The 10477-nt window shown below is 43.8% G+C and overlaps 1 protein-coding gene across 5 annotated transcripts in view; it reads right to left on the bottom strand.

Annotated features, from left to right (window-relative positions):
• The window catches only part of NLGN4X (neuroligin 4 X-linked), a 342805-nt gene extending 335772 nt beyond the window's left edge, over positions 1 to 7033 (bottom strand). The window contains exon 1 of one of the 5 annotated variants that reach the window (XM_004063748.5): positions 6589 to 7033. The gene's annotated coding sequence lies outside the window, so the exon portion shown is untranslated. The other 4 variants (XM_004063749.5, XM_019019656.4, XM_055377050.2 and 1 more) reach the window with 4 other exon arrangements.
• Positions 7034 to 10477: the final 3444 nt, after the last annotated feature.

The following is a 10477-nucleotide window of genomic DNA, read 5'->3' on the forward strand; positions in this document are numbered from 1 at the left end:
GAAAATGGCACCGCGTGCAACTTAACCACAGCCATCATCACAGAACCAAAGAGGCCTTTTCTGCACTTTGCAAAAACAAACCACAATTCACCATAGCTCTTTTATCAGTGCCAATAACACTTTTAGTAACCTCAGTCCTTTTTTTTTTAAAGGATCCAAAAACTTACCACGTAATGCAACTTGAAACAACCCAAGTTCCTTTTCAGCTTATATGACAGGCTAAGTTTCACGCCTGAAAAAGGTGCCCTTAGCAAAATCCGTGCCCCCTCTCCCCAACCAAAGCATACAAACAACCAAACAAAAACAAACAGAAAATGGGCCTGGATGAAGGGTTGATGTGGGAGCCGGAGAGATGCCCACAGATGTTAATAAAATCACATGTCTGGGGTGATGGCTTTGAGATCCAAGTTTTCATCATCCAATCAGGTACAAGCCTCTTAAAACCAAAATGATCACCGATATTAACAGGTGGAGCTAAGAAAGTCCCATTGTAAGCCAAAAATAGCACTCTGTTACTTTGACAAACCATGATTTCTTTATATAATATACATTTTAAATAAAACAACCCAAACAAAATTCTGGGCCATTTATCCACATTTCCAGAGAGCAGTGAAAGCCTAGATCGTTTCATTAGCACTATACTGAAATTAACATTTCTCTCTTCGAAATGTATTCCTCAACTAATGAGGACCTAAATGTTCATTGTACTTCATCTCCTTTCTAAATTATGGAGGATTACTCTTTTCCTGTCTCAAATAAATTCAATAAAACCTCATGATATGGTTTGGCTTTGTCCCCACCAAACCTCATCTTGGATTGTAGCTCCCATAATCCCCACGTGTCGTGGAGGGATGTGGTGGGAAGTAATTGAATCATGGGGGCAGTTTGCCCCATGCTATTCTTATGATAGTGAGTAAGTTCTCACAAGATCTGTTGATTTTATAAGGGGTTTCCCCCTTCACTCGGTTCTCATTCCTCTCCTTCCTGCCATCATGTGAAGAAGGAAGTATTTGCTTCCCCTTCCACCATGATTGTAAGTTTCCTGAGGCCTCTCCAGCCATGCTGAACTGTGAGTCATTTAAACCTCTTTCCTTTACAAATTACCCAGTCTTGGGTATGTCTTTTTTAGCAGCCTGAGAATGGATTAATACACCTCATCTCACTATATATATAATAATAAGATATACAGTGTATTTGTATATACATGATGCAGACCTTACTATAATATGTATTACAATATACATATTATATAGTAGGATACATATCTTACTATATATAGTTTTTTATATAAATATTTTAGTATTGTTGGGGTTAGGTCTGTTCTCCTTCAGGTACCATTTCTGGGAAGATGAGAGTGCCTTGGGAAGATGTGGTGTATGGAGGTGTTCCTCACACACCTGGGACACGTGAACTGAACACGAGATGTCTAAAGTTTGAAATCTCAGCCCGAGGTAGATGGGCTGTTTTCCACCACCAACCTTCCACTCCCGTAATGATTTTATGAGGCTTTTATTTACTTATTTTTTGTTTAATGTAACCACCTGCAGAGGGAAAGCCTTTTCATCTATACATTTATTCAAAGCCTATAAATGGCACAATGACAAACTGCTAGGAGCTATCACCTTCTTTTTTTCTTGTTCATGTGTGCTACTGTGCTCCAAGAAAAATGAGGAAGGGCTTCCTACACTGCCGTTCACTTAACAAAGAACAGTGGAGCCTTTCAAAGTCCAAATGTAGGTTGTTTAGAGAAAAATGACAAAACTGGAAAATATTCGTTGAGTGAATGGTAGTAGAGAGCACAGCAGATGACCTAATTGCCTCAGCAGACTGGGCTTCAATTTTGATTCTCACTTTCTCTAATTGACTGTGCAAAAGATGTATCTTTGATTTAAAACTGGTAGCTCAGGAGTTTAAGAAATCAGTGGTGGCTATTCAAATCTGTCTGAATATCCATTCACATAATTAAACAGGAGACGAAGTCTCTCCTCTGAAAAAGTACAGTACTCAGACAAAAACACACACAAAAAGAGCAACAGATTTAAACTAAACTGAACATATTTCCCCATTTGGGAATGGAATACATATTGTTAAAAGTCAGAAAGTAGTACAGAAAGAATACATTCTGGTTTACAAACTAAAATTGTGTCTCTTACACTTGACATTCACATCCTAAGACCAACTCTCACCTTATTTGGAATGTAAGTATATTTTAACCAGATAAGCCTATCTTTAGAAGGAGGATACTAAAGGACTTAAAATATTTGTATATTGCTACTTCATTTGAATGCAATGCATTCGCTCAACAGGTTGCATTATTGGCAATATTCAACAGTATTACGAAAGGTTTGAAATGTGGCGTACCAATTAAAAAGAAAGAATGTTAAACGGAGGTCATTCCCTCATGCACTTGAATGTTTAGTTTTTTGAGAACCTTTTGTTTGTGGTCTAGAAATAAAAGCACAGTATTCCAAATGGCTTTTAAAGAGACCCCTGCACTTCCAAAAGCAAGTATCTGTTGCGGAGTCAGTCAACACTCTCATCTTTGTGGAGAGACTATAAGCTTTCCACAAATTACTACACACAAAACAATGAAATAGCCAAGTTCACAAATTTTAAAAAATCTATATATTTACCATTAGGCTACATTCCAGGCCAACAACTATGAACTTTCAAATTCCTTCAAGTCTGCTTGTAAATTTCACAGCATCAAGATAACTTCATTATCTACCTTATGCAGCCACCAGTCCCTTATCAAGTATCTGTTACATTCTTAGGTTTGGGTAAAAATCAGCTAGGTTACTGGTTTGAGGGCCAACTGTATACTCGGCATTAGTTTATTTAAATAAAACGCAAAGAAAAGTAGTAATTCTTCCACTGGAGAAGAAAACATCAAAGCATCTTTAAAACTGCATCCACGCACAGGCATTATTATGAAAATGCAATTATTATTCTGATTTCAAAAAAAAAAGGAAGCCTCCCATTTTAATCTACTGACTTAAAACTGATGAAGTAATTTTCCACTTGCTACAACTGGCCCTGATTATGTTCTTATATGTCAAAGAAAATACTCTTTAAAATGGCCTTATATATACACACACATATATGTAGAAATGTAGAATGCGTGTGTGTATGTCTGTATACACACATACACACACACGCATTCTACATTTCATTGAGTAATAAAATACTGAATTTCTAATCTGAGAAAACACATGCTTGCAGAGTTCTCCATGAAATTCCTGTATTCTTAATTTTAGGATACACAGAAATTCCATATTTTTTTCTGGAAATACAGAGATTAATGCAACCATGTGCCATTAGCCATCCCTCCCCCTCTTAACATTTTGCTCATTTCCACAGGAAAATCTATGCTGAGGATTTAATGGATTACTGCTAACATCTTCCCCACAGCCAACTAAAGGTATGAAATAATTCTCCATTCTCCAAATCTGCCCCCACAAAACTGCAGACTTCTTTGCTAACTGATTTCACCCCGCTCTGCCATCCCCTAGGAAAAGGCTCAGTGCGTCCATTCAAACCATGCAGGTCTCTTGCAGTTTCTGCCGCTTTGTTCTCATCAAAGGCAGGTGTTTGCACCCTGGCCATTTAATTTCTAGCTGGAGAAGGAAGCTACCCCGGATTTCTTAAGCATGCACTTCTATGTTGCCCGCAGAACGCCCACACAAACTGGCAATTCTGCTTCGTCAGGATAACGAGGTCTCCCTAAACTTTTTCTTTTCCTTTTTTTTCTTTCTTTTTTTTTTTTTTTTTTTTTGCTTTTGCCTTCCTCACATCACCGGAAGGGCTGATTCTGAGATAGGAGCTCACGCACACCACCCCCTTTCAAGAAAATATAATGCAATGCGCTCCGATGTAAACCCTACGGGCAACGGATGCCTTCAAAAAGCATAAGATAAGATCAACAACAACAACAACAAACCACCGCCCCCCACCCAAAAAAAATGACCAAATAGAAATAAAAATAAAAATAAAAAGAAGCCATACTACCACCTTGTGGATTCAGCTCGCAAGAACATCACCTGCTTAGTTCCAAAACCCCCACCCAACCCCCACCCCAAATTTCTTAAATTGGGTCCAAATGACAGATAGGGATCCTCTGTCCTCACTCCCCGCAGACTCGCCCAAGCCCTAGGCTGAATTCGTGACCCGCGCGCCCAGCGCCCGCGCGAGTTGCAAGCCCCGGCGCACCGCAGGGGCCAAAACCCCGCCGGAACCTCCTAGGACCCCTTCACGCTGCCTCCTGCACCCCCTCCCCCACCATCCCCGAGATAGCAGCAGCACATACATAAAAAGAGGCTGACACCTGCCGTAGGTTCAGAGGAAGAAGCCAGAGAAAAAGAAACCCGCAGTCCGAAAAAAATAAAAGCCTTCTGGGGAAGGGGAGGGGTATGATGCGGAGAACGTCCTCCGGCTGCCCCTCGCCCTCCATGCAGAACATCCGTTCCCAGGGTGGCCCGGGCCAGGCCTCGGGGGTGCAAGGGTTGGCCTGACCCCCCTGCTCCCGCCCCCGCCGCTCCGGGAAGAAAGGGCGCTGTGTCTGGCGGCGAGCAGGCGCCGGAATCGTGCGCCCGGGCCCAGGGTTGCACGGAGCACTGGGCCCCGATACCGGGGGCGCAAAGCTTCGGGTGCGGCCCAGGAGAACCCCGCCGAGGGACCCCAGCCTACCGGTTCTCGGAGGGGCGAAAGAGCCAGGTCAGGTGGAGGGACAGGAGGAGGAAGGGGTGTCCAGGAGACTGACTGAAGGATGAGAGTGTCCCCCGGGGTAGCGACCGGCCTCTTGGAAAACCAGAGGCGGAGGGAGCAGCCGCGGAGTGGAGGGCGCAGGCCGGGACTTGGGCCTCTCCTCCCACAGCAAGCCCCCCACCCACGCATCATCTGCAGCCGAGCGGCACCTACCTCCCTCTCCCTACCCCATCCCCGCTCGCGCTTCCGCAGGTCAGGCCACGCGGGTGCCAGCGCGGGCTGGGGGCGCCCCAGCCGCGGCCTTGGGGAGGGGTCGGGACTGAAGTTCACTCTCTCTCTGCGTGGTCTCGAAGCCCCTCGCCCACCCCGCACTGTCTCCTCCGCCGCCGGCTGCGCGCTTGGCGGATCTTCTCCATCAGTTCTGCCCACTGGAGTGGGAAGGGGCTGAGCCGAGCCGCGCGGGAATTGGGAGGCGGGGAAGCGGGGAGGCGGGGGAAGAGACGAGATGAAATCGGCCCGGGACAGCAGAGAGGCTTGGGATGGGATGGAAGGGAAGAGGGGGTGGCGGTTGCGTTTTCCAGGGCTGTAGAGGTGGTGCGCCTATTGGAACCGACTCCTCAGCCTCCTCCCCCATCCCCACCTCGGGGACTGGCGGACCGTGCGCCCCGCAGGCTTAACACTCCCCCCGACACCCTCGCTCCGAGAAGGGGTGTTCTCAGTGGGCACCGACTAGGGCTCCAGATCCCCCGAGACCCAGACCAGGGCTCCGGTAGTCTGTCCTCGCAGCTTCCAACTTTTCCGCTCCTTCGGAAAAGCGGGCAGTTCAGAGATGGTTCCCAGGGCGGCAGCTGCAAGCCCCCCCGCGCCCCCCTCAAAGGTTCAGACTACACTCAAAGGCTCCGAAAGAAGCAAAACCACCAGCTCTACCCTCCTTCTGCGGCTTGCCTCACCCTTCCTACCCGCCTCGAAACCCACACACACGGGAAAGGGGTGCATGGAGCCCGCTCCCCGGTTTACAGAAGCAGCCCGGAGCTACCGTCATTTCGTCTTCACGCGGGGTCTCCAGCGCGCCTGGATCGTTCCCTAGCCAAGCCAAGCCAGGTCTAATCAATCACGTGCGTTATTTCGTGCATCACCCAAGCCGTCATCTTATCCGAGGCCCGGAGATGAAGGAGGGAAAAAAAAATCGCTTAAATGCAACCCCAACCAAGCCTGTTTTCCCTTTTTCTTTCTGGTTAACAGCACCCCCTCAACCCCTCAAAAAAGCACCCCAGGCGGTGGTAGCTGACAGTTTTCTTAAAGAAGAAGGGGGGGTGGGTGGGGGGAGAAAAAGAAAAGAAAAGCCTCCCATGCCTCACAGTTTGCAGAAGTCTTCCTGCCTTCACCATCTCCAGCCCTGGCCGCTTCGCTCCTTCTTCTCCCTGTACTGCAGATACATATATATTTTTTTCCTCCTCTCCCCGCCAGTCTTCTGTTTATTTGTGTGGAAGGCAGCGCTACTTTGTAAACACATCACACACGGCCCCAGAGCCGTTCAAATAGCTGATTGCAGCAAAACCCTTCCAAACAACGGTGGTCCGGATTTTTCTCTTTAAGTGAAAATAAAACCAAATATTTCTGTGGAGAGGTTGCATGTAAAAACCGTATGAAGGTCTACACTCCCACCCACACCTAAGAAATGCAGCGAGACAGATGGGAGAAAGTCCTGTCCAAATTTTCCAAAAATAATATTAATAATCATAAAAGGAAAAAGTAAAGATCAGATGAAGTGAAGCTCAAGTATCTGCAGTGAGGCTTTCCATCCTTTGCTGCAAGTCAAAATGTTTAAACGGCTTTTTAAAATGAGAATAATGTCCCAGAGACACGTCTTAAAACTGCACCTACCTTAGCTTTGGAAGAGCTGCATCGGCCGTTAAGAGTTCTTTTTACACGTCCAGATTTTTCTAGGGAACCCGAAACGAGGTATGATTCAGGAGGATGTATTGAAAGCCCAGGAGCCTTCCCCTTCTGGAACCCCCCAACTAGATTTGCTCATCCAGAGGAATGCAAGAGCCACCAACACCGGCTAGTTTGGAGGAAATTCGTTGTTTCTGCCGCCAATAGTCTGTGGACGGGCAGAACAAGCCTTACAATTGAAGCAGGAAGGGCCGAGCTAGTGGCTGAATAAGAGCTCTGTGCTAAGAGACAGAGAAGGGAGAGAGACGGTTCTGCAAGAAAAAGAGAGATTGAGGAGAGAGGTCCTGCTGTCTCCGGGGCTCTCCCTCTGCTATTGGACCAAACTGAATGAAATTTACAAAGCCAGCAGCCAATAGATCTCCGGAGTCGGCCCCATCACTACAGAAACCACATCCACAGCTACAACCTCATGCAAAGAGCTGCTAATCCCAATGCAAACCAGCTGTAACGGAGAGATCCCGGGTACTCGGGAGATAGAGCAGGTGGGCATGGCAAACGGTGCCACCGCACCAGATGCGTAGAGCAAACCTTCTTCCTCTTTCCTTTTTTAGGACTCTCTAGATACCCTCCACACCAAACATGCTGCAGTATATGCAAACATCTTTAACTGTTTAAGGTCACGATCTCCAGCAGTCCCTATGTCTGCGTTATTGTAATTCATTTGGGAAGCAATGATATATAAAAAAAAATTTTAAGAGCAGCAAAATTTGGAATACAGTTCTGTAAAGTACAGGACCTGTTTTATGCTCAGGGTATGGTTGAGAGGGGATCGATGAAAGCTTTTTGTTTACTTCTATTCTTATACTTTCATGATTTTGATAAAATATTGGAGTTGTGCCCAGGATGAGGCATTTGTTTTTAAATACGCTTCTTCATTTCCAGGGTCCAGGAGGTTATCTTTCCCAGGGAGTTTCAAGTTGCGGGGGGCGAGGACGGGGGTATGACCCCTGTACTTAAAGTTGAGTTGGAGAAAGTTGGATTTAAATTGGCAATGCAAAGATCAGAGGGCATAATAGAGTGTTGTGACAATGAACACGGATTTTAAAATGAGATTGCTTGGGTTCAAGATGCATGTGACCTTAGGTGTGTATTTTAATGGTTTGCCTCCATTTCTGCATCTGTAAAATGGAACAGATAATCGCCGTGTAATACTGTAATGATTAGCTGAGTTAATGTGTGGGGCCAGGTAGTCTTCACAACAATATTACATGGTGATTACTTTTATTCTTCTGCTTGGCCAGAAAAGTTAGCTTTTCTTAAAATTATTTCATGGCCCATTAATTCATTTATGGAAGGAAAAAGATAGTGTCCACAACACATAGGATATCCTCCTAATTGCTTCTGCTTTAGGCAGTAAACCAAAGCATGAAGCCTGCCATGGTGATGTGAAGGATACTTGGGCAGCCTGACCAATAATGGGGAAGGTGATAGACACCAATTTGGGGACCTGGTTTCATGTTAAGACTCTATCCTCACAAACTTTGCCTTGTTGTAAAGTCAGTTATGTTCTGTGAATCTGTTAAACTGAGATTAAAATTACCTTTCCTGTGGGTTTCTTGTGGAGACTAAATGAAATAATATGTATAAAAGCACCTTTTACCAACAAGATAGGTACATAAATATACACTTATCTATTAATAGATATCTATACCCAATAATAAAAAAACATATATCCATCCACACATATGTGTGTGTTCCAATTATTGGATAGATATTTAGAAATATACATGTACTTTTTCCATTATTGTATAGATATTGAAGACCCAGTAACATAGTAATATTGTTAATAAGTATAGCTTATTCCCCAAACCAGTGATATACATGGATATGGATATATAGCTGCAGATATATGGACATATATATAGATATCTATATCCTAAACTAAAGCAGAATCTCATCTTGAACACAGTAATTTATAGTAGGCCAGAAAGTCATGGGTTTTGCCAAGAATGTATTAATTCATTGACTTATTCATAAATTCAGGGTTTTTTTTTTTTAGCACTGGTGCAGTCCTAAGCACTGACATGCATCTGTGAGTGAAACTCATCCATTTATTTTTGAGAAAGCATACAGTCTAGTGGACAAGATAGCCAAAAGCATGAGAAAAAATATGATTACAAGAAGGTGTGCACAAGGAATACATATGAATTCATAGGGACCCATGGAGGTGAAAATGATTAAAGAAGGGTTTGCAAAGGAAGAACTTTCTGAGTAGGGAAGAAATGGTACACAGACACTGATTGGGTCAAGAAGTTGAGAAAGAAGCCATGGATAAAGACATCATAGCAATACTGTATGTGTGGAGATCTAGAAATAGGGAGGGTTTGGAATGCCATGACATTGAGTATGAAAAGAAGGTGGTAAGGAAAGGATTAAAGACCTAATTGTGAAGAATTTTGAGTGCCATACTGAAAAGGTGGAATTTATCCAGTGGGCGGTGGGAAAGCCAGTAACATATTTTCTGCAGGGAGAGGGGAAGAAATGATCAGATTTATATTTTAGGACAATCACTGTGATGGCAATATGGAGAACAAGTTGAAGAGGGCCAACGTGGAAAGAAAAGAAAATATTTGTAAGATTGTTGCAAGAATGGATGCAACAAATGAAGTCCTGAATGAGAGACACAGAGAGAGAAAGAGAAAAGGAGAAAGGGAAGGGTAGTGAAGGGAAGAGAAGTTGATGTGGGGAGACATCACTTCTAAATAAGGCAGCATGATAAAGTAAGATTGGGAAGGAGAGTTTGGGCAAAATCTGAATGCTTGGCTTAGCTTGTGGGTGGATTGGTTGGGTACCAGATCTCTTCCCTGAGATATGTGACCTGGAAGAGAGCAGGCAAGCACATTTTCACTTCTATCTGAATGACTCCATTGAGAGTTTTTTAAAATAATTTGAAAAATAGGGCAACATAGTGAGACCCTGTTTCTATGAAAAAATTAAAAACTAGCTGGGAGTGGTAGTGCAGGAGGCTGAAGGGGGAAGGTCACTTGAGCCAGAGAGGTAGAGGCTGCAGTGAGCCATGATCATGCCACTGTACTCCAGCCTGGGTTGCAGAATAAGACCCTCCCTCAAAAAAAGAAAAAAGTCAGAAAGCATCTTAGACAGGTGGAATCATGATTGTAAGAAAAAGTGAATATAAGATGTTATGAAATTATCATTTTCCCTAATCCAAAATCCCTTACAGGAGACCAGGATAGGACCCAAAACACCAATTTTTAACAATTGGGCCACCAGATTGCAACACAGACAGAGGAGCTACAGAGGTTTAGATCCACGATTCCTGGAAGAGATAAGAGTATCATTCTTCATGCTTCCATTTTAAATCTAATTGTGGAGTATGGTGAAATGTGGGAGCTGGGGGGAGTCATAAAATGAAATAAAACTGTAGGGTTCCAAGAAAGATATATAAGCTGAGTTTGGTACAAGAACTGGAGGGAACATGAGAAATAATCTATACCACACTACTTGTTCTCTCTGATTTTCCATCTCAGTGTCTCCATCAACCACATTCTGGTATTATGTTCAAGCTCCTGTGAGATCAATACGTAGAACTCTGAATGCAATACTGGTGAAGCCAGTGGGGCATTACTGATTCATACTGACTCTCCTAATACAATGGTCCAAGTGAAACAGAAATATTTTCAGTAGGATAATAATTGTTCGTGCAATAGTAATATATACTATGTTATTAATTACTAATCATTATTAGAGAGAGAAATATGTATAGTATAGAAGGTGCTTAAAATCTAATAAGAGGATAAATTAAGCTCTTTAATTATTAAAATGCAACTCAATGTGTGACATATGCCATCTCCAAAGC

Source organism: Gorilla gorilla, chromosome X (assembly GCF_029281585.2).
Source record: "Gorilla gorilla gorilla isolate KB3781 chromosome X, NHGRI_mGorGor1-v2.1_pri, whole genome shotgun sequence".
Classification (NCBI taxonomy): domain Eukaryota; kingdom Metazoa; phylum Chordata; class Mammalia; order Primates; family Hominidae; genus Gorilla; species Gorilla gorilla.